Raw genomic sequence first — 23,182 nt, forward strand, 5'->3', positions numbered from 1 at the left:
TTGATTTCAGAAAGGAAGGGAGAGGAAGAGAGAGATAAACATTAATTGGTTGCCTCCTGCACGCCCCCATACTGGGGATCGAGCCCAAAACCTGGGCATGTACCCTGACCTGGAATCAAACTGTGACCTCCTAGTTCCTAGATCGACACTCAGTCACTGAGCGAAGGGTATTCTTTAAGAAGAGAAATAAGGAGAAGGAGAAGGAGAGGAGAAGACGAAGAAGAAAAGAAGAAGAAAATGTGAATAATAAAATGGCAATAAGTACATATTTATCAATAATTGAATCTAAAAATCAAAATAGAAGAATAAGGAATCTAATGAACAAAATAGACTGATGAATAAAATGGAACCAGAAGCATGGAAACATGGAACAGACTGACGAATCTCAGAGGGAAAGGGGATGGGGGTGGGAAGAGATTAATCAAAGATCTTATATGCATATATACATTACCTATGGACACAGATAATAATGTGGTAAAGGCCTGGGCTTGGGTAGGGAGGGGTCAATGGGAAGGGGGAAAAGGGTGACATCTGTAATACCCTCAACAATAAAGATTAAGAAAGAAAAAGGATAGGTATTAGTTTCCTTTGAATGTTTGGTAAAATTCACCTGTGAATCCATCCAGTCCAGGACTTTTGTTTTTGGGGAGTTTTTGGGCTACTGTTTTAATTTCATTAGTTGTAATCAGTCTATTCAGATTTTCTGATTCTTGCTGATTTAGTTTTGGAAGATCATACACCATGATCAAGGGGGTTTTATTCTGGGGATGCAAAGTTGGTACACTACTCACAAATCAATAAATGTGATATACCACCTAAAAAAAATAAAGATAAAAATGCAAAAAAATTTTGATAAAATCTAGCACCCATCCTATATAATAAAAGCCTACTCTGCAAATCGACCGAATGGCAGAACAACCAGTCACTATAACATGCACTGACCACCAGGGGGCAGACGCTCAATGCAGGAGCTGCCCCCTGGTGGTCATCACGCTCCCACAGGGGGAGCGCTGCTCAGCCAGAAGCCGGGCTCATGGCTGGCGAGTGCAGCAGCAGTGGCAGGAGCCTCTCCCACCTCTACAACAGCACTAAGGAGCAGCAAGCTGAGCAGTAAGGAGCAGCAAGAAGACAGGCAGTAAGAAGCAAGTGGTCCTGGACTGCGAGAGGGATGTCTGCCTGCCAGCTTAGGCCCGCTTCCTCAGGGAGCAAGTCTAAGCTGGCAGGCAGACATGCCTTGAGGTGTCCCAGATTGTGCGAGGGCGCAGGCCGTGTTGAGGGCCCCCACCCCCCACTCCAGTGCACAAATTTCGTGCACCGGGCTTCTAGTTTATGATAAAAACTCTCAGCAAAGTGGGAATAGAGGAATCAACCTTAACATAATAAAAGCCATATATGACAAGCCTACAGCCAACATCATAATCAATGGAAAAAACTATGAGTGTTTCCCTTAAGATCAGGAACAAGGCAGGAATGTCCATTTTCACCACTGTTATTCAACTTAGTACTGGAAGTCTGAGCCTCAGCAATTAGACAAGAAGAAGGAAAAGGCATCCAAGTTGAAAAGGTGAAGTAAAAATGTCATTATTTGTAGATGATATAATACTATATATAGAGAACCCTAAAGACTCCACATACAAAAGTACTAGACCTGATAAATGAATTCAGTAATTACAAAATTAATACAAAGTTAATATTCAGAAATAGTTAAATTTTTATACACTAATAAATAACTAGAAAGAGAAACTAAGAAAACAATCTCACAATTGCAACAACAAAACAAAATAAGTTACCTAGGAATAAATTTATCCAAGGAGGTAAAAGATCTGTATTTGGAAAATTATCGGATACTGAAGAAAGAAACTGAACAAGATACAAATAAGTGGAAACATATACCGTGTTCAGGGATAGGAAGAATTAACATCATTAAAATGTCCATACTACCCAAAGCAATCTATAGTTTCAACACAATTTCTATCAAAATACCAATGGCATATTTTACAGAACTAAAACAAATATTGCAAAAACGTATATAGAACTACAAAAAACACTAAATAGCCATAGCAGTTTTGAGAAAGAAGAACAAAGTTGGAGGAATTACACTATCTGATATCAAACTATACTCCTGGGACATAGTAATCAAAACAGCATGTTACTAGCATAAAAAGAGAACTATAGATCAATAGAGTGGAATAGAGATCCCAGAAATAATCCAACACCATTATTGTCAATTAATATTTGAAAAAGGAGTAAAAAACATACAATGAGGTATGGATGACAGAGAGACCAGAGAATGGGGCTATTGCATTCCACAAGATTGATGCCATGAGAAGGGGAGTGCTCCACTCAAGATAAATGGGGTCTGCAGTGTGGGAGAGGGACTCAGCACAGGGATCCTGGCAGCTGACCCTTCAGCTCTTTCCCAGAGCCACAAACCCCTGTCTCTCCTCACACAACTCTAGTCTACTCCATCCTCCTTCTGTGAGAGCCCAGGGTGAGCTGCTGTGAACGAGTTAAATTGGCCCTTTAAGAGAGCGCCTGTGCACACAGCAGACTCCCATCTCTCCCTGAGAGACAGAATCCCTGCTGATTTTCACAGCCAAAATGTTATGTGGGCACCCCTTCTTGTGTCTGGTGCTCTGGGATGGGGAGCCCAGAGAGGGGTTAGATCCCTTTCTTTTCAGCGGAACCTTTGCAGCTGACATATCTGTCCAGAATCTCGGCTGCCTGTGAGAGCAGGGCCAGTCCCCTTTGTGTCTCCACCCTTCCTGCCTGTCTTGATGTGCCTTCTTCTATAAATCCTTGGTTATAGGACTTCTGTTCAGGTTGTCTTCAGTTGGTTATTCAGGTTGATTGTTCTACATTTTAGTTGCAGTTCCATTTTGGTTCTGGGAGGAAGTAAATGCAGCTTCTACTTACTCCACCACCATCTTCCATCCTCTTTTTGTTTGTTTTTTAGATTTCACATGTAAGTGACATCATATGGTCTTTCTCTGTCTGACTTATTTTGCTTAGCATAAAGCCCTTAAAGCCCATCAATGTTGTCATAAATGCAAGATTTCCTCTTCCTTCTCCTCCTTCTCTTCCTCCTCCTTCTCTTCCTCCTCCTCCTTCTTTTTGTTAATCCTGACCCAAGTGTATTTTTTCCATTTATTTTTTTTTTAAGAGAGAGTGGAAGGGAGGAAGGGGGAGAGAGAGAGAGGGAGAGAGAGAGAGAGAGAGAGAGAGAGAGAGAGAGAGAGAGAGAGAGAGAAACATCCATGTAAAAGAAACACATTCATTGGTTGCCTTCCACACTTGCCCCAACTAGGACTGGGGATCAAACCTGCAACCCAAGTATGTGCCCTTGACTGGGAATTGAACCTACAACCCTTTGGTACATGGGCCAATGCTCTAACTACTGAACAACACAGGCTAGGGTGAGATTTTCTTCTTTTTATGGCTGAACAGTATTTCATTTTGCATATATCTTTTCTCTTCATTTTTAAATGTATTTTTATTTTTTATTTATTGATTTTAGAGAGAGAGAAATGTCTATTTGCTGTTCTATTTATTTATGCATTCATTGGTTGATACTTTATGTGCCCTGATAGGATCAAACCAGTGACCTTAGCATATCAGGACGATGCTCTAACCAACTGAGCTACTGGCCAGGGCTCTTTTTATTAAAGTGTAGTTGGCACACAAGTTTCAGGTGCAATATATCTTAAAATGAGATCACCATACTGGGTCTAGTAAGCATCTGTGTCTATGCAAACTTATCACACTACTATTGTCTATATTTCGGTTCACCCTTTCACCTATCCCTTCTGTTCCCTCCCCTCTGACAACCATCAGTTTGCTCTTTGTTTCTGAGTCTGTTTTTGTTTTGTTTGCTTATTTGTTTTAATTTTTAAAAATATATATTTTATTGATATTTTACAGAGAGGAAGGGAGAGGGATAGAGAGTTAAACATATCGATGAGAGAGAAACATTGATCAGCTTCCTCCTGCACACCCCCACTGGGGATGTGCCCACAACCAAGGCACATGCCCTTGACCAGAATCGAACCTGAGACCCTTCAGTCCGCAGAGCCAAACGGGCCAGGGCTGTTTTGATTTTTTAAATTTCATATAGATAAGTGAAATCATATGGTATTTATCTCTCTCTGTCTGACTTATTTAACTTACCATAATATCCTGTAGATCCATCCATGTTGTCACAAATGGTAATATTTCATTCTTTTTATTGGCAATTAATATTCCAGTGTGTGTGTGTGTGTGTGTGTGTGTGTGTGTGTATCACATCTTCTTTATCCAATCATTTATTGATGGATACCTAGGTTGCTTATGTATCTGGGCTCAATACACTAATAAAAGACAAAATGCTAATTGACTATACCTTCGCTACACCCTAAGCTACGACTATCAGCCAATCAGAGTGACTATATGCAAATTAACCCAACCAAGATGGCGGCTGGCAGCCATGGAGCTGGAGCAAGCAGGAGGCTTGGTTGCCCAGGCGATGGAGGAAGCCAAGCTTCCCACCTGCCCTGAGCTGGCTGTGGCCTCTGCTCATGGCAACAAAATTTCAATTATAGAAGACAAATAAATCCCAGATACCTGCTTCCAGCCAGCCTTCACTGGGAGCTTGGGTGGCTGGGGGCCGTGGCCAGCCTGAAAACAGCCATCAGCCCCTCACCCAGGATAGCCACACCTTCATGGGGTGAGGGTCGCCGCTGGGGTCTTAGCCAGCTGAAAATGGCCCTCAGCCCCTCACCCAGACTGGACAGGCACCCCAGTGGGGACCCCCACCCTGAAGGGGCTGTGACCAGCCTGCAAACAGCCATCAGCCCCTCACCCAGGCTGGCCAGGCACTCCTTTATAATAAAAGGGTAATATGCAAATTGACCCTAACAGCAGAACGACTGGGAATGACTGGTCACTATGACACACACTGACCACTAGGGGGCAGATGCTCAATGCAGGAGCTGCCCCCTGGTGGTCAGTGCGCTCCCACAGGGGGAGCTCTGCTCAGCCAGAAGCCAGGCTGACAGCTGCTAGTACAGCGGTGGTGGTGGGAGCCTCTCCCGCCTCCTCAGCATCACTAAGGATGTCTGACTGCAGCTTAGGCCTGTTTCCCACTGGCAAGTGGACATCCCCTGAGGGCTCCCGGGCTGCCAGAGGGATGTCTGACTGCCAGCTTAGGCCCAATCCCCCAAGGAGCAGGCCTAAGCCAGAAGGTGGTCATCCCCTGAGGGATCCCAGACTGCGAGAGGGCACAGGCCGGGCTGAGGGACTTCCCCGAGCGCACAAATTTTTGTGCACTGGGCCTCTAGTTGTAAATAATGTTGCAATGAACATCGGGATGACTGTATCATTTTGAATTAGTGTTTTGGATTTCTTCAGAAAACACCCAGAAGTAGAATTGAGGATTCATCTAGTAGTTCTCTTTTTAATTTTGTGAGGACTCTCCATACTCTTTTCCATAGTGGCTACACCAATTATGTTCCCACCAACAGTGCACAAGGGTTCCCTTTTCTCCATATCATCACCAACACTTTATATTTCTTGGCTTTTTGATTATAGCCATTCTAACAGGCTTGAGGTAATATCTTACTGTGGTTTTGATTTGCTGTTTCCTGATGATTATTTTTTCATGTACCTGTTGGTCATCTGTATATCTTCTTTGGAAAATTTTCTATTCAGATTCTCTGTTCATTTTTAAATCAGACTGTATGCTTTTTCTTTTTTTTTTGCTATTGAGTTGCATGAGTTCTTTATATAGTTTGCATATTAACCCCTTATCAGATATATAATTTGCAAATATTTTTTCTCATTCAGCAGGTTGTTTTTTCATTTTGTTGATGATCTTAGCTGTACAGAAGCTTCTTAATTTGATATAGTCTCACTTACTTATCTTTGCCTTTGTTGCCTTTGCTTTTGGAGTCTGATCCTGAAAATCATAGCCAAGACTGATGTCAAGGAGCTTACTTCCTATGCTATCTTCTAGGAGTTTTTGGTTTCAGTTCTTACATTTAAATTTTAATCTACTTTGAGTTAATTTTTGTGTATGGTGTAAGACAGTAGTCTAGTTTCATTCTTTTGCATGTTGTCCAGTTTACCAACATCATTTATTGAAGTGGCTTTCCTTTCCCCATTTTATATTCTTGACTCCTTTGTCATAAATTAATTGATTATATAAGTGTGGGTTTATTTCTGGAATCTCTATTCTGTTTCATTTGATATGAGTGTCTGTTTTTATGCCAATACCATGCTGTTTTGACTACTATTGATTTGTAATATAGTTTGAAAGTAGGAAATGTGATGTCTTCAGCTTTTTTCTCCTTTCTTAAGATTGCTTTGGCTTCAAGATCTTTTCTGGTTCCATACAAATTTTATAATTTTTTTGTTTGTTTTTCTGAAAAATGCCATTGGCATTTTACAGAGGTTGCATTGATTTTGCAGATCGCCATGTGTAAAGACATTTTAGCAACATTAGTTCTTCTAATCCATGAGGACTGAATATCTTTTTGCTTAATTGTGTCTTCTTTAATTTATTTCATTAATGTCATACATTTTCAGTGTATAGGTCTTTTAGCTCCTTGGTTAAATTTATTCCTAGGCATTTATTCTTTTTAATGTCATTGTAAATGAGATTTTTTTTTTAATTTCTCTTTCTGATAGTTTGTTATTAGTGTATAGAAATATAATAGATTTAAAAAATATTTTTATTGATTTCGGAGAGTAAGAGGCTGGGAGATAGAGAGAGAAGAGAGAGATAGAGATAGATAGATAGATAGATAGATAGATAGATAGATAGATAGAGACATCAATGATGAGAGAGAATTATTGATTGGCTGCCTCCTACACAAACCTCACACTGAAGATCAAACCTGCAATCGGGTCATGTGCCCTGACCGGAAATTGAACTGTGACCTCCTGGTTCATAGGTGGACGCTCAACGCCTGTTGGGCTGTATTGATTTTGTATTCTGCAACTTTACTGAATTCTTTTATTTTTTCTAACAGGTTTCTTGGTGAAGTCATATTATTTGTAAAAAGTGACAGTTTTACTTCTTCCTTTCCAATTTGAATGCCTTTTGTTGATATTTCTTGCCAATTGCTTTAGTGGGGACTTCCAATACCATGTTGAATTAAACTGGTGAGGGTAGGCTTTCTTGTATTGGTCCTGATCATAGAAGAAAAGCTTTCAGGTTTTCACTGTTGATATGATATCAGCTGTGGGCTTGTCATATATGTCCTTTATTATGTTGAGCTACGTTTTCTCTATACTCACATTGTTGAGAGTTTTTAATAATAAATGGATGTTTAATTTTGTCAAATACTTTTTCTGCATATGATGACATAATTTTTAATCTTTAATTTTTTAACAGTGTGTCACATTTATTTATTTGCAAATGTTGAACCATTTTTATACCCCTGGAATGAATTTCACTTGATCATAGTGTATGATTATTTTAATGTGTTGTTGGATCTGCTCTGCTATAATTTTGTTGAGGAGTTTTGCATGTATTTTCATCAGAGATTGACCTGTAATTATTTTTTCTCATTGTGTTCTAGTCTGGTTTTGCGATTAGGGTAATACTGTTCTCATAAAATGAGTTTGGACGTGTTCCCTCCTCCTCTTTTTTTTTTTTTTTTAAGAGTTTGAGAGAATTGGTATTAGTTATTCTTTAAATGTTTAGTAGAATTCACCAGTGAAGCTACCTAGTCCTGGCCTTTGTTTTTTGGGAGGTTTTTGATTACTAATCCAATCTTCTTACTAGTAATTTGTCTATTCAAATTTTCTATTTCTTCATAGTTCAGTTTTGGAAGATTAGATGTTTCTAGAAATTTACTTTTCCTTCTAGGTTGCCAAATTTGTTGTATAATTTTTCATAGTAGTTCTTAGGATCCTTTGTATTCCTGTAGTATCAATTGCAATATGTCTTTCATTTATGATTTAAACCCTTTCTTTTTCTCTTGCTAAAACTTTGTCAGTTTTGTTTACCTTTTAAAAGAACCATTTCTTAGTTTCATTGATCTTTTTTATTGTGTTTTTAGTCTCTATTTCCTTTATTTCTGCTCTGTTCTTTGTATTTCTTTCTTTCTCTCAACTTTGGTGTTTCATTTGCTCTTCTTTCTAGCTTCATGAGGAGTAAAATTAGGTGGTTTATTTGGGATATTTATTATTTCTTGAGGTAGGCATTTATCACTATGGACTCTCCTAACAGCTTTTGTTCCTTCATACCATAGATTTTGGTATGTTGTACTTCCAAATTTGTTTGTCTCAATGTATTTTTTAAATTTCTCTTTTGATTTTATCATTTACCCGTGGTTGTCAGTAGCATGTTATTTAATCTTCACATATTTGTGATTTTTTTTCAGTTTTCTGTAATTGATTTCTAATATCATAATATTGTGGTTGGAAAATATGCTTGATGTGATTTCAATTTTTTAAAATTTATTAAGACCTCCTTTGTGGTATAATATATGGTCTATCCTAGAGAATGTCCCATGTGCACTTAAGAAAAATGTATATTTTGCTGCTTTTGGATGGAATGTTCTGTATATATCTGTTAGGTTTATCTGCCATTTAAGGCCAATGTCTGGATGATCTATCCATTTATGTAAGTAGGGTATTAAAGTCCTCTATTATTATTGCATTTCTGTCTATTTCTTTCCTTAGGTCTGTTAATATTTGCATTATACATTTAGGTATTCCTCTTATTTGATCTTATAGAATTACACATGAGCATCAAAGTCCTGTATATTCCCTTTCAAAACACTATCCTCTCCTCTTGATACACACAGGATATACTAGTATAGGGTGTCCCAAAAATATATATACAAACACTTTAACAATTGAAAGCTGTTAAATGAAACTAAAATGTATTTTAATAAACACTGCCTTTGTGATTATTCAAAGTGTATGTATACATTTTTGGGGACATCTGTATAATAATGGAGGTCATGTGGAGAGTTTCATCAGACTATGTATTTTTTGGAGTGTGCCTGCAGTAGATGGGTGGGTGCTGATGGCTAAGAAAACACTAAAACTAAAAAGACCTATCTCAGTATCTGTCAGTATCTACCTACTAAACCTAGGACCAATAGCTCCCCCCATCTTCAACTTCCTCCTGACCAAAATCTTTTGAAAATTGTTTCTTAAATTGTTAGCATACAAAAGATCTTGCTTCACCATTCTCCTAAAATGTTTAAGAGATGACTGGCCCATTCTTAATGAAACTAAGTTTTCAGTCCTTGTATGAAGTAGCTGTCATTTTCTCCTTAACGCAGAAGGTAAAAGTCAATACAACATCTGGCAAAGCCCCTTTCTGGAAGAGCACTCTGGTCCAGGAGTTCAGCACAGAGCAAAGGGCTTGGTAGGGTAGAGGTGAGGTTGGGATGGAGGAAGTGAGAAAGGGATGCAAGTCAAGGTCAAGAGCCCATCTCTGTATGACACGCACTCAGTATCTGGCCCCAGCAGTGAGACAGGTGGTTAGATACCTCATCTTCATGTCTCTATTCTTATCCCTTGTCTTCAAACAGTCCCAACTAATCATTTTGCTCCATTCTCCAACTTACCATGTAGGCTCTGGGCTTGAATTACCAAGTAGAATTCTCACAGGATCTTTAAAATTATAACACCATTTAATTAATATTGGCTTGAAAGAATTCTAAATAGTAGGCTATTTAAAAAGAAGCGGGGCTTTCCTGGCTGGCATGGCTCAGTGGTTGAATGTTGACCTATGAACCAGGAGATCATGGTTTGAGTCCTGGTCAGGGCACATGCCCAGGTTGCAGGCTTGATCCACAGTGTGGGGCATGCAGGAGGAAGCCAATCAATTATTCTCTCTCATCATTGATGTTTCTATCTCTCTCACTCTCCTTTCCTCTCTGAAATAGATAAAAAAATATATTTTTAAAAATAAATAAGGAAGGCTCTTAAACCCATAGATCATCCATAGCGTCACTAAAACTGGGACTACAGACATTACACCTCCTGATATGATGCAATAGAAAGTTTTCAACACCACCTATGTAGTATTCTTGCAATTTTTAAAAAAATGGAGCTTAAATTACACAAGCCTGTAGAACTAGCTACCATCTTATAGGAAACAGCAGGGGCCAGTGAAACAATCTAAATGACACCATGAGGATGTCACCAATCAATCCAGAATGTGTAAAACTCCACTGAACAAGGGACCAGCACCTCCCCTCCACCCCCAAATTAAGGGCATAAAAAGGGAGAGAAAGGATGGTTATAAAAGAGGCTTACAGGACAAATTAACCAAATGCAATATGTGGAATTTGTTTTGATCATGATTCTACCAAAGCAATTGTGAAAACAGGGTTTTAAGATCATATGTACTATATAAAAAGATTATTGTAATTTTGTTGGATATGATAATAGTATGATGATTATGTTTCTTAAAAATTCCTTATCAGTTACAGATGCATACTGCAGTATTTACAGATGAAAAATGACACGATAAGAGAGATTTGCTTTAACATATTCTGAAACAAAATACCAGTGTTTGTGGGAGAAAAAAAAAGAAAAAGAATAGGAGCAAAATGCTGATAATGTTTGAAGCTGGGAGATAGGTAATATGATGGTTTATTGTACCATTCTCTCTACTTTTTATACTTTTGAAACTTTCCATAATAAATGTTGCTAAGTGGTTAGGCAGGGGTCCTCAAACTTTTTAAACAGGGGGCCAGTTCACTGTCCCTCAGACTATTGGAGGGCCAGACTATAGTTAAAAAAAAAACTATGAACAAATTCCTATGCACACAGCGGCAGCAAAAACACCCGGCGGGCTGGATAAATGTTTTCAGCGGGCCGCATGTGGCCCGCGGGCCGTAGTTTGAGGACCCCTGGGTTAGAGCATTGGCCTGCACACTGAAGGGTCTTGGTCTGCACACTGAAGGGTCAAAGGGCATGTACCTGGGTTGCAGGTTCGATGCCCAGCCCCAGTCATGGCACGTGCGGGAGGCAGCCAATCAATGCCTCTCTCTCCCTTCTTCTTCCCACTCCACTATCTCTGAAAAGCAATGGCAAAAAATATCCTTGAATGAGGATTAACAAAAATGAATAAATAAATAAGTAAAATGTTTTGTGGAGGGAAGCTTTTAGAATATATATAGGTGAGAGAAAGAGAGGTCTTATACTCTAATTCTATCTGTGAGATGGTGGGAGCTGAAAGAATTTGGGATATATTTTGGGGGCATATAAAACTGTTTTTTAGTAGTTCTAGAATAAATCAATTATGATTCCAAGGTTTTTGGCTGTAAGTGACTGGGAGAATGGTCATGAACTTACCAAAAAACTGAAGGAGGCAGAAAACTGGGAGAGGTCAACAGAACTCAGTTCAGTTTTAGCCACACTAAGTTTGACATGGCAGTTAGAAATGTCAGTGGACAGTTGAAGGTCCAGCTCTGAGGCTCCGGCAAGATGTTGGAGCTGACAATGTACATTTAGGTGTCATCAGCCTAATAGGACTTGAAACATCAGGTCAAATTAAGGTCACTATGGGAGAGAATGTGGTTAAAGAAAAGTAGTGTGTGTTAGAGTAAGAATTTTCCAGAATCTAGGATGAGTACTAAGAAATTATCTGCAAAATTTCTCCAAGTCAAAAAAACAGAATTCAGTCTTTTGCAGTAACCAAATTCAACCTGTAGGAGCTATGAATTGGCTCCTGTTGTCTCTTTGCTCCCAAGGCTCCTAGAACCCTGTTGCTGGGGGGTTGCAGTAACGCTGCCTGGATGCAGCCTTATACTGGAATTTAAGCTTACAGCCAGCACTCCACTTCCCAAAGAAGTGGAACTGTCATCAAAACTTGGACCTTGTGTCCTGCCCTGATTCCCTGGCTGCTTGTCAATATTTGATTTCCAGATCACAGGACCCCATCCATTGCCAAGCCTCAAGGCCTATCACTTAAAACAAACAAAGGAGGAAGTCAACAGAAATGGGTCAGATTAAACTGTCTACTTTTAGGTACTTTTTCCTACTTGGCTTGTTCCTGCTGGCCCCTCTCCCAAGACAGAAGGCAGGCAGTGATAACTCTAAGGAGTTTCTGTTTGCTTCCCCCACTGTGTGGCCCTAAATGACAATGACACGATTCATAAGCCAGTGTGATCTTAAAAGTCAGCAGAAAGGCAGCTGCAAGATTACTCTTCAATCTGTTGGGAAAATTCTTCCACTATATTTTATTTTGAATGTACACCTTTTTGTCCCAGCGAACCTTGGTGCTTGCTGCTGCCGTTGCACCTGGCTACCAGCAAAGCAGGGTTGGTGGTACAATTGAAAAGGACAGCTTTCAGGAAGGAGGTGGGCTGGGACTCACATGGCAAATCCTCCCCAATTTAGTTAGTAATTTCAGCTACTTAGAGCGACAAGTAGTCTGTGAATTGGCAGTGGGCACCCAGCCCCCTCTGATTTGAAATTTATGCTTTCAGCTGAGATTTTGTTCTCAGTTTAAAGCCAGTTACCTTAACTAAAGTACTCCAGGTCCTCCCAAGTTTATATCTAACAGGTGAGGATGGGGTGGTAAAGTCCTGAGGGATGGGAGGAGTCTGAAGTCAGACTGTCTGGAGCCGAAGCATCAAGTACTGTGGGGACCAATGAGGAGCAAATCAACCTCGCTCTGCCTCAGTTCCTCACCTCATCAGTCCAAGGAAACTAACAGTGTGTAGCTTACAAAGCTGTTGGGAAGTTTGAATTCATTGCCATAAGTAAGCCCCCTAGAGCTGTGTGTGTTAGCACCTATTTGGTTATGGCTGTCACCCTGTGCTGGCTCCCAGAGTCATACTCTCCCGATGGTAAGCATTCTGCTCCAAGTATGGACTAAACCTACTTTCTCTTAGCGCTGCCAAGAAAGGCTGCAATAGTCATAAGAACTTAACTAAGTTACAAGGTAGAACCAAAGGGAACTAACATCTCAGTAAATTTGAAGCCTGACACCAGCCCTGTAGGTACTCTCCTTGGATGGCCTCCCATCCAGACTGCTTCCTACTTCTCGACCACTGACTTTCCTCCGCAGGCACCTCGATCCTAGGTTATTTACTGTTACTTGGCCATAGTTCCGGTCTCCCTCACGTTGATTGACCCCATACTTCACTCAGGGAACTGGGTGAGGCAACTGAGACACTCACTTCAGGTGTAACGTTGCGTGTGTGTGTGTGTGTGTGTGTGTGTGTGTGTGTGTGTGTGAAAACGTAGTCATCCAGATAAATAATATTTTGATGCAATATTTTAAAAAATCAAGTGAATGGAAAGAAATCCGTAATAAAATTAAATTTTTAAATGAAGACAGGCTCTGGCAGCACTAAGCTGAGCCATATTGAAGCCCGAGGCCAAAGGAACAAGGTGCTTCCTATATTCATGTTTTCATGTCTTTTTAAATGGCTGATAATTTTGATAAAATATTATTAAAGTGGTTATTTCCATCAAAGCCTGAAAAGTAAAATGATAATAAATTCTGGTTTTTATATAAGTAAAATATTTAAACTTAAAATAATGCTGTGAGTTTCAAAGAGCCTATTGAAGGATTCAGAGCAGGCCTGGCCAGATCTGACACCCTGGCCTGTGAATTATTTTGAAGGCAATGCAGAGCTTGCAGGCTCATGAGACACTTTTAACTTTCCTTTAAAGAATTTAAATTAGGGGCTTTGACCATGATAAGAGATTATCAGAGCCAACTTTTTGTTACCTATCTATAACACCTAGAAAATTTCTAATTACTGAATATCTGCTCTTATTGTCCTGCAAATGACCTTCTTCCCCTGTGTAGCCCCAAGGTGCTTTACCTCATCCTCAGCTCCAAATGCCATACATACACCATACACCATTTCTGCCTCACTCCCATGAATGTGGGGTTGCTATATGTACATATGTAATTCAATGTGGTTATTTTCTCTTGTTAATCTGTTTCATGTCAATTTCATTATTAGAGCTGACAAAACAACCTAGAATGGTAGAGGAAAGTTCTTCACTTCACTACATTTAAAATTTTCAGTGTTTTTTAAACTAGTTTAATGTTTGGGGAAAAAATCCATTAAAATCTGTAGGAGACAAGCACTTCTTCTTCTTTGCCTTGGGCTCCACTATGGCTGCACAACTTGGCCTGCCCTCAGGCCTAATGATCTGCATGTGTGTGAACCCTTTGGGAGGCATTGCCCAGCAAATTATTCTCTTATTTAAACACTAGAGACCTGGTGCACGGATTCATGCACATTGAAAGGAAATTAAGTAGAAGGTGGCCGGCAGGGTGGGACTGGGTGAGATGGGCCAGACATACCCTGGAGCCAACCTCTGCGGTCCCTCCTTTTCCACCCGTACCTGGGGCAGCACCTGGCTCGAAGGGTGTCTGCAGAGTGAGCAGGGTCCCTCTGACCGGCGGGGTCCCTTGGCCTGGCCTGGGGGACATCGAGCCAAAACTGGCAGTCTGACATCCCCTGAGGGGTCCTGGAGTTCAAGAGTGCACTCTGCAAAGTTGCTGTCACTCAGCAGTTCTTGCATTGAGCATCTGCCTTTTGGTGGTCAGTGTGTGTCATAGCTATCAGCTGGTCAGCGGGTCTGCCGGTCAGCTGGTCTACCAGTCGGCTGGTTGGCCAGTCGGCTGGTTGTTTAGCTTTTTATATATATATAGAGAGATTGCTCCTTTGCCTTCAAGAGCAGTCTCTGTGTTACCAATTAGGGTTACTGGGGTTACTGGCTGGGACCTTGTCTCTTTTTGTCAACACAGAAAAGATTTTAAGGTTGATGACAGTAAAAGTAAAGCAAAATGGGTTTATTGAAAATACATTCCAAATGAAGAGCAGGACAGTTGAGAGAAAGAGAGAGAATGGCCTGGCTGCTTTAGCTCACTGGGAAGTCAGGGAAAAGGGGGCCTTGGAGACAGGTTCATTAGCTGCCCATTTCTCCCCTGGCTGCAAGTTTCATGGGGTCCATTAGAGTTTGGGGGATACGTGTCTGTGGGGGAAGGGAAGAGGAAAAGGAATGGCATGGTGTGCTCCTTGGAGGTAGAGCTTGTGAGAGAGCCAAAATGGCAAGAACACATGGCTTCTAACTCCCAGGTTTAAAAGAGGGATTCTCTGGGTGGAGCCTTTCATTTGCATTCAGAGATGATTGATAGAAACTATCTTTCTTCTGATCATGCCCTTACCCATAATACATATAGAAAAACCCACTCAGGGTGGGGTCAAAATAAAAATGCAAATTTTATTATAATTGGTCCAGGGCCCTAGTAAGATCACTTTGGCATTGAGGTCATGTCATTTTTTTCTGAGCTTTCACCAAGAACCGTCTGGCTCCAAACCTGTCTGCTGTGGGTCTGCTGGGCCATCCACAGAGAGGTGGTCTTAAGGCAATGTTGGTCCAATCCCTGCTCAGGACCCCAGCCACTCATATCTGACTTCCTACCTAACATCTGCAGGTAACGTCTATTCAGAGTGAGCTTCCTGAGCACATCTGACTGATCACTTGACCCAGTCTGTGCCAAACAGAGTAGATCCCTTTAGAGAACTGGGGCCAGAAAAGCTTATCTCTGTGCTGTTGCTGACATGAGGCAAGGAGACAGCTGTGGCTGCTCACATAATAGTCTGCAAAGACAGAACATGAGTGCCGTTCAGACAGAAATGGAGACAAGTGGTCATGTGGCCCAGGAGTAGGACTTGGAAACAACTTTGTAAGTCCTGGGTATTTCCTCATGAGGCTGCCTTGGGATCCATGATCTATGTGCATGTCTTTATAAACAAGCCCTTTTTATCCTTTAAGCTGGTGTCATAGATTTCTATTATTTAGAATAAAAAAATCATTGGGGCAAATTTGCTGAGTCCAATAGGATAGTGGAGGCCTAATAACATCACTACAATTTCTAGGGCTGTCATTGTCAATGACAGATAATGTCAGGTGGAAGATAATAGGAACGTGCCAATTAGCAGGTATTACGGCAGTACCAGGAGTGGCTATTTTGAGCAAATGCAACAAGCCTGATTGGTTAACCTTTATGTTTCATTTTACCACTTCCTCAGAGAATCCTTTCCTGACCCTAGACTAAAGTGAGTCCTCTCAAAATCATGTAATCAAATATTTGTAAGAATGCTTGCTTTGGTGTCTGTCTTCTCTGCTAGAATGTAAACTCCCTGAGGGCAGGAGTCTGCGGCTGTTTGCTCACCCTTCTATCCCCAGTACTAGTACAGGAGACGACAATGTCAGGTACTTAATAAAACAAACAGATGCTTTGGGTAAGACAGTATCGTCCTGTGCTATCATGAACCCTAGAGCAGTCTAGAAGTTAGAAGTTACAAATGCATTCTTCACTAGTGCATATTTGTTCTTAGAATGAGTTGTCACAGCCAATGCTCATGTGGTAATTGTTCTGCACCCATGAAGCACCTGTGCTGTGAGCAGCACTTACATGACTGAACATTGTTCTCTGACAACAACTCTAAGTGGCCATCAGTGCAGACCTGGGGCTCAAATCAGCCCTCCAACCTCAAGGCTACCCTTTATCTTTAATCAAATGAATGAATCAAATGAATGAATGCTGAAACACAAATTTTGTAGTTTTAGTGTCATTAGTCATTCATGGCCCCTGGAACAGGGAGGCATAGAGATATAGAAGTAACTTGCACAGAAAGCAAGGAACTAAAGACGCAATGATATTTATCATCACCAGTCCATTTTACAGATAGGAAAGCTGAGACACAAAGAGTTATTTAACACTTAAGTGGCAGAACCAGAATTCAAACTCAGGCAGCCTGTGAAAAAAAGCCAGCACACTGCATCAGTTTCTGTCCAGTCGACGAGTTAGGTTCCGAGTCATTTAACAAGACATTCTAATATTTTGAGACAGCCAATCATATAAATATAAGGTAATATTAGTACCAATATATTTAAAAATAGGCAAGGTGATGTCCTCGGGCTTGTCTGCTTTTCTGTCATGAGAGTGGAAGGTGAGCTCCTTCTGCTCAGTGAGTGATCACACTGTGTAACCACTGCCCAGACCAAGAAAGAAGACACCACTGGCTCCAGAGCCCCATGCCCCTCGCAGCCCCTGCCACACCCTTGTCCTCAAAGGGAACCACTGTCCAGCTTTCTTACAATGTTGGTTAATTGCATCTGGTTTGAATCATGGAGTATGCTGCTAGAAACCAAATGATTCCCAGTTTCTGGCTTGAATAACTTGGTAGCGTTATTGAGATGAAGAACCAATGGAGGAGCAAGTTTTAGGGGGAAATTGGGGGTTACATTTTGGGATGGAGTAAGTTTGGGATGTGAGCAAGATACCTAAGTAGAAAGGTGAGGCAGCCTATTGGAGATAGAGACCTCGAGAGGTGTCTAGTCAGGCCCAAAAACTCACAGATCATGAGACAGCCAGGCCAAGCTCCTCCGGCCCAGATTGCAAAGACCTCCAACCTCACCCTCCTGCCCTCTTGCCCTCCTCTGGAGTGAATCAGGTGGCCAGTCTGGTGGAAAGGCTAGATGCGCTTTTGTTCTAAGTGGTATCACACGTCACTGGTAGTAACTACATGTTGCCATGCAAATACATGCCTGAGTCAGGCTCTCACCATTTCTGGGAAGCTGAATGAGTGTGCTCCAAAGCCAAGCCTGTTGAAAACTTGTGACCCTACTGCTATAGGGTGGCTGCCATGCTAACCAGAACACCCTCTCCATTGCTGACAATGGAGGAGTGCTTCCCTCCCTGCAGCCAATCCCAAACACACTAGTAGATAAGTAGTGGTTGTGTGTTAACAAACAGTAAAGGAACATAGAGATTGGAGACGTTAGGAGGCCTTCAGCTTCCAGTTCCAAAATATCTCAAACAAATTGTATAAAAAAAATATATATATTTATCTCTTATTAAGTGACATTCCAGAGATGCAATGGCCACTCCATGATGCTATCAAGGACCCAGGTTCTTTCCATCTCTGTGCTCTGCTATCCTCAGACTGCTAAGCTCACACTAATCCCTTCAGGGCTGCAAAATTTGGGCCCTCATTATGCCAGACACTGAAATATCCCGTGGAAGAAGACCCAGTTTCTCTCTGGAGCTTCCTTTTAAGAGTGAGGGAATCTTTCCCAAAGACCCCAGCCCACACCACCTTCCCCCCTTGTCTCAGCCAGAACTGGGTCAGTGGGTCCTAATGAGGGAAGGGGCCCCCCCCACACACCTAATAGTCATCTTTTGTGAATTGTGAAAGAAGGGCCCAGAGTGCAGGCTTCTGATCTCAACTACTGAGTCAACAGGCCTGGATGTCAGCCTGATCAGGGCCTGAGGCTGGCTGGCTGCTTAAATTGAAGGGCCCCATGTTCAACCATCTGAGGAAGTCCCTTTAGGTTCAGTCCATTTGTCTGCCTACTCTTCTGACCAGGGCCATGAGAAACCATCACACAGAGGCAAAACATTTTTCCAGTGTGCTGAGCAAGCAAACATGGGGTCCCACAGCCCGGGCTTTCTGGACCTGTGTGCCTGAGATTGCTTGCAACAGGCAACTGGCCCATGGTCATTGGGGGCAGATCCAGAGAAGAGGAACCAGAAACATTCCCCATCTCCCACCCTGGCAGGCTCCAGGAGAGATGATTAGTTGGTTTCTGGTGCCATGGACTTGGGGAATACCATTCATTCAACAGAATGACAAAAACTGCTTTCTTCACTCATGGGTCCAGTAGGAAATGTTTCACCTCTGAGGCAGCAGGCTCCCACCTCTCCAGAGCACAGCAGACGGGGCAGTGGGCCCGCGTGGGCATGGCTAGGGAAATGCCGGCCTCCACCTTCCCTCCCATGCCCTTGCCTCTCCTCTGCACCAGCCTGCTGGCTTAGAAGTGCAGCCTGGGCACTCAGACATCTGAGGGCCTTTCTCTGCACCAGGTGCGTGGACACCTTTCTATGCACATAGTTTCTTCTTCCCAGTTACGCTCAGGAATCCACCATTTGGGAAGGTGACCTTTGCACAGGGTAGAAATATTCGTCAGTCTTAGCCTGTCACTGGGACTCATTGTTTTGCCACGGTTTAGACAAAGGCCAGCTGGTGAAGTGTGTGAGGAAGTCTGCTGGAGGGCCTGGGAAGGGGCCCCTCACTCTTGAAGGAAGGAACTGACCATAGGCTGACCAGGGTCTTCCCAAAACTGGGAACAGGACACATACCCAGGTCCTTGTGGAGAATGCAGCAGGAGGGAAAGGGTCTCCTTTGCAGGTGGTCTTCATGCTTGCATCATAGGGGAGAAGAGGAGACACCCCACTATGAAAGGCCACGGCCAGCGTGGCTTTCGGGTTCAAAAGCTTGGAGAAAGCTGATGCACAAATTGACACACAAGACAAGAAAAATTAATTTTGAAATTATGGGGGGAAGCCAGGGTAAAACTCGACTGGAGAAGTCAAGTTCCACTGAGTCTCCATTCCAGTCTGCTTTTATTTACTAGAATACACAATCGCCTTTTAGGAATGCAAACAGACATATCAATGGTAATGTTTAGTAAACAGTAAGATTATCAGGTTTTGGGGGAGTTTGCTTTAGGCCATTGAGTCAGCAGTAGGTAATAAAATGCAAATTCACCCTGTGAATATCAAAGCCCAAACTCAGCCTTCTGGTGGACTTCTTGAATTTATATTAATTACTGTTGATCTTGGTTTCCAGCACCCCACCTGGAAATAGACCCCATGCCCTCACTGTCCCCAGTCACTACCTCAGGTGTGCATGGGACCCTCAGGGACCAGAGCCTCCCTCTGCCCTTCCTTCAGATCTGGGACTTGTCTGAGATGGTCAGGGCTGGGCGTCAGATTCAGACCTTGGCCATCAGTGCCCTTACAACCGTTTTAACTTTCTATTGCTTTAGTGAAAACCTCTACACCAGAGAGCAGTGCTTGTCAAACTTGGCCATGAACGTGAATTACCTGGGAATCGTGCTGAAATGTGGATTCTGATCCAGCAGGTCTGGGGTGGAGTTAGAGACTGTGTTCCTAACCATTGTACAGGTGACACTGGTTCACAAACCAGGCGTAAAGTAGCCAGACCAGGTAATCTTGGGCCTGTGACCCATCTCTACCCCATTTAAAGCTAATCAGCTTTTGCTGCTTCAGTACAGTGCTTATTAACCACTGCCCTCACCCATGAACAAGGTAAGACACAGTACTCACTACAAATCAACATTTTACAGCTCTTGTTGAGAACTAAAAAAAAAACATCCAACTATGTAAGCATTAAAAAAAAGAATGAAAGAAAATAAGAAGAAAGAATGAAAGAGAGAAAGAAAGAAAGAAACAAGCTTCTTATAAGTTGGGAGCAACAAAAGAGAGAAAGTGCTTAGAAAGCAAGAATAATTTGTCTCAGTGCCTGATGTCCTGCATGCTGACATCTGAACCTTTCTGATGTGAGACGTGTTCTTGAAAATGGTGCTTTAATGTATTACAGGGATTTAATAGTTAAAGGTATTCTGAATGTTACACTTTACTAAAATAAATATTTTTGGTGAAGCATTTGATTAATTTTTCATTTATCTATTTTAAAATTCCTAGTTTTTCATATTCCATTTTCTTAACAGCTCATTTCCAGAACACAACTTCCTTTAAGAAACGCTCCTCCCTTGTGTGCTGAAGGGAAAGAGTGATTGCTTAGGCAGAGACCTGGGAGCGCGGCCACAGTGACAGTCCGCTGGAGGCCATGAGCCCTTCCTCTGCAGTGTGTCATAGTGGATGTGATGAAATGACAAACTTAGAATGCAACCATTTGTTTCAAAACAGTGGTGAGCTGCTCTAGGGTAAGGCTGCAAAGATCCTAATGGTTCCCGTAATAACCTCTGTTACAAATGTTCATTGCAGGGCACTGTGTGTAACTCTGGTTTTTCAACCAATTCACAAACATTTGTGAAGCTATAGTTTTCTATTAGAATTTATTTTGGACATGGAAATACTAGGAAGAGTCCACTAAATCCCCTGGGTGCCAAACCTGGTCCTCTCTTGTTCCCATTGCATAATGCCAATCCAGTGTCACCTTGGAAATCAGGATGTAAGCCAGTCAGTTCAGTAACCCCCCTTCTCCACTTGCCTGTTAGTTCAGTGGTATAGGGAGGCCCCAAATAGTCAGGTCTCAGCATGCAAGTCAACAGGAATTGTTGCATTCCCTGGTGAAGCAATCTCCCCTGACGACGAAGACTGCAACAAGTTTTTAAGGATGGAAATGGGTTATCCGGTAATGCGGAGAGGGTTCACTACCATTTGTTAGCCAAGTCTCTGTTTTCTGGATACTGATCTCAACTGGGCCAAGTCTCTTTCTGTTATCTGGGTCCTGATCTGAGCTGGGCATGAGAAGCGGGAAGCAGCCATGGGAGCAGGAGACCTCCCTCAAAAGGGGCGAGTGTTCAAGCCCCTGCATAGTTGGGGGGATGAGGATCTGTGCCCCACCTCTGTTGACCCCCAAGTTCTCTCCTGATGGCCCCTCTGCGACTGTGCCTGTCTTAGGTTGTTCCTTCCTTGAGGAATCTTATCCGTCTCTGTCTAACCAGCCATCCTCTGGGGCCAAGCAGGGTGATGTGAGGTTCAGCTCCGTCTCCCCAGTAGCCCATGCCCCCATGGCCTCCACGCCCAGCAACTGCCCTGGGATCCCCTTGACTTCTGGCAGGGCCCCGGCATTAATCTTGGGGAACCCAGGTTTCTTCTCCAGAGAGGGCCCAGCTCATGCCATTGGGTGAGAGACAGATCCATGGCACCAGCCACCATGAGGCTTCAACCTCAGCATGAACAGAGAGCTCAGGTAATAGCTGTGGGCAATTGGAAGAGGGACCCTCTTGGCAAAAAGGGCCAGAGAGGTCAATATAGAATGCTCAAGTGCCTTCCCAGGGGGCCTTCCACATAGTGGAAGGGATTAAATCTTTTCATGTCCTTATTAAATTGCTACCAAACATTCAAAGAATTAGTTTGTAAGTTTGTTTGGGATAAATGTACAATATGCTGTTGTGAAATATCAAAAATTATTAATGATATTGTAGAATAATATCATGTAAGGATATTCTTTGCTCTAGGCCATGGCAATTCAATTTTAAACTGGAAATGACATTAATTAAATTTCTTCAATTAGTCTTTCAGTAACTTTACACTAGCTATATTCAGGAAGGCAAAAACCGAAATTATTTACCTTTCTATATTAAACCTAGTACATTTAATTACAGTCCTACAGATGTTTGAAGGAAAAACTGCTTTCTATTATTTTCTTGCAGAGTAATTTCTAATCAGCATCCTCATCCTCTCACAGCTGGGTTACACTTGGAGAATTTCAATTTAAAAAGAAAAATCTTTGTCTTTTAAACCAAGTAACCTACAGAGTTACTTCTTGGATGTTGACTGATAGTGCCGCAAGATCATGTATTTCAAGTCAAAGTCTTTAAATTTGGTTGAATTAAAAAATCCTTTAAAAAGAGAGAATAAACTTTTGAAAACATTTCAGGGCCCGTGATGTGTCCCAAAGTCATTCCTTGGTTATACTTTTGAAATTCACCTTGAAAGACCATCAAATACATATGTGTATATAAGATTTAAAGATTATATCCAATTCTGTCCTCTAAATTTAGCACGAGGCACACTCAGATCAATATTTCAGCATTATTTCACTTCAAAATACGTAGGTATAAGTTCTTATCATTTGATTCCGTAAACTCCAAGGTCCCAAGTTCCTAGCGGCTCTGGAAAACCACGCTTGAGGCTGGCAAACAGGCCTGGCCCAGCCCTTGGCTTTAAAACGACCATAATTTTTTCTGGGGAAAGTCAAGAAGCAAACTTATAGCTATATTTTTTCCTGCCAGTTGCTTGCCAGCGGGAAATTTCAAAATTGGCCACGAGATCGCAGCCCTGGGAAAACTGTCTTCTGCCAGCGAAACAAGTCCTTGATGCTAGAACCTGTGAATTTCTGCTATGGAAGAAGAGGCACCAAATTTGTTCCCTGACTCACAGCACTCCAACCTCATTTCCCTGTTGGTTCTATCGCTGAATAAATCTAAGATTGGGCTCAAGAAGGTCCAGAGTTATAGAGTGTCGTGACACCTACTACTATTACACCCCAATCTCTCTCCCTCACCCCAATCTCAAGGCCTTAGGGAAGCTCAAGATCACATGAGAGTGACATACAAACTGGGTCTGGTTTATAGATACATTCACACAACATGCTGGCACCAGCAAGGACTGGACTGCTGCTGCATGTAGTCCCTT

Source organism: Myotis nattereri (assembly GCF_964212035.1).
Source record: "Myotis nattereri genome assembly, chromosome: 3".
NCBI lineage: Eukaryota > Metazoa > Chordata > Mammalia > Chiroptera > Vespertilionidae > Myotis > Myotis nattereri.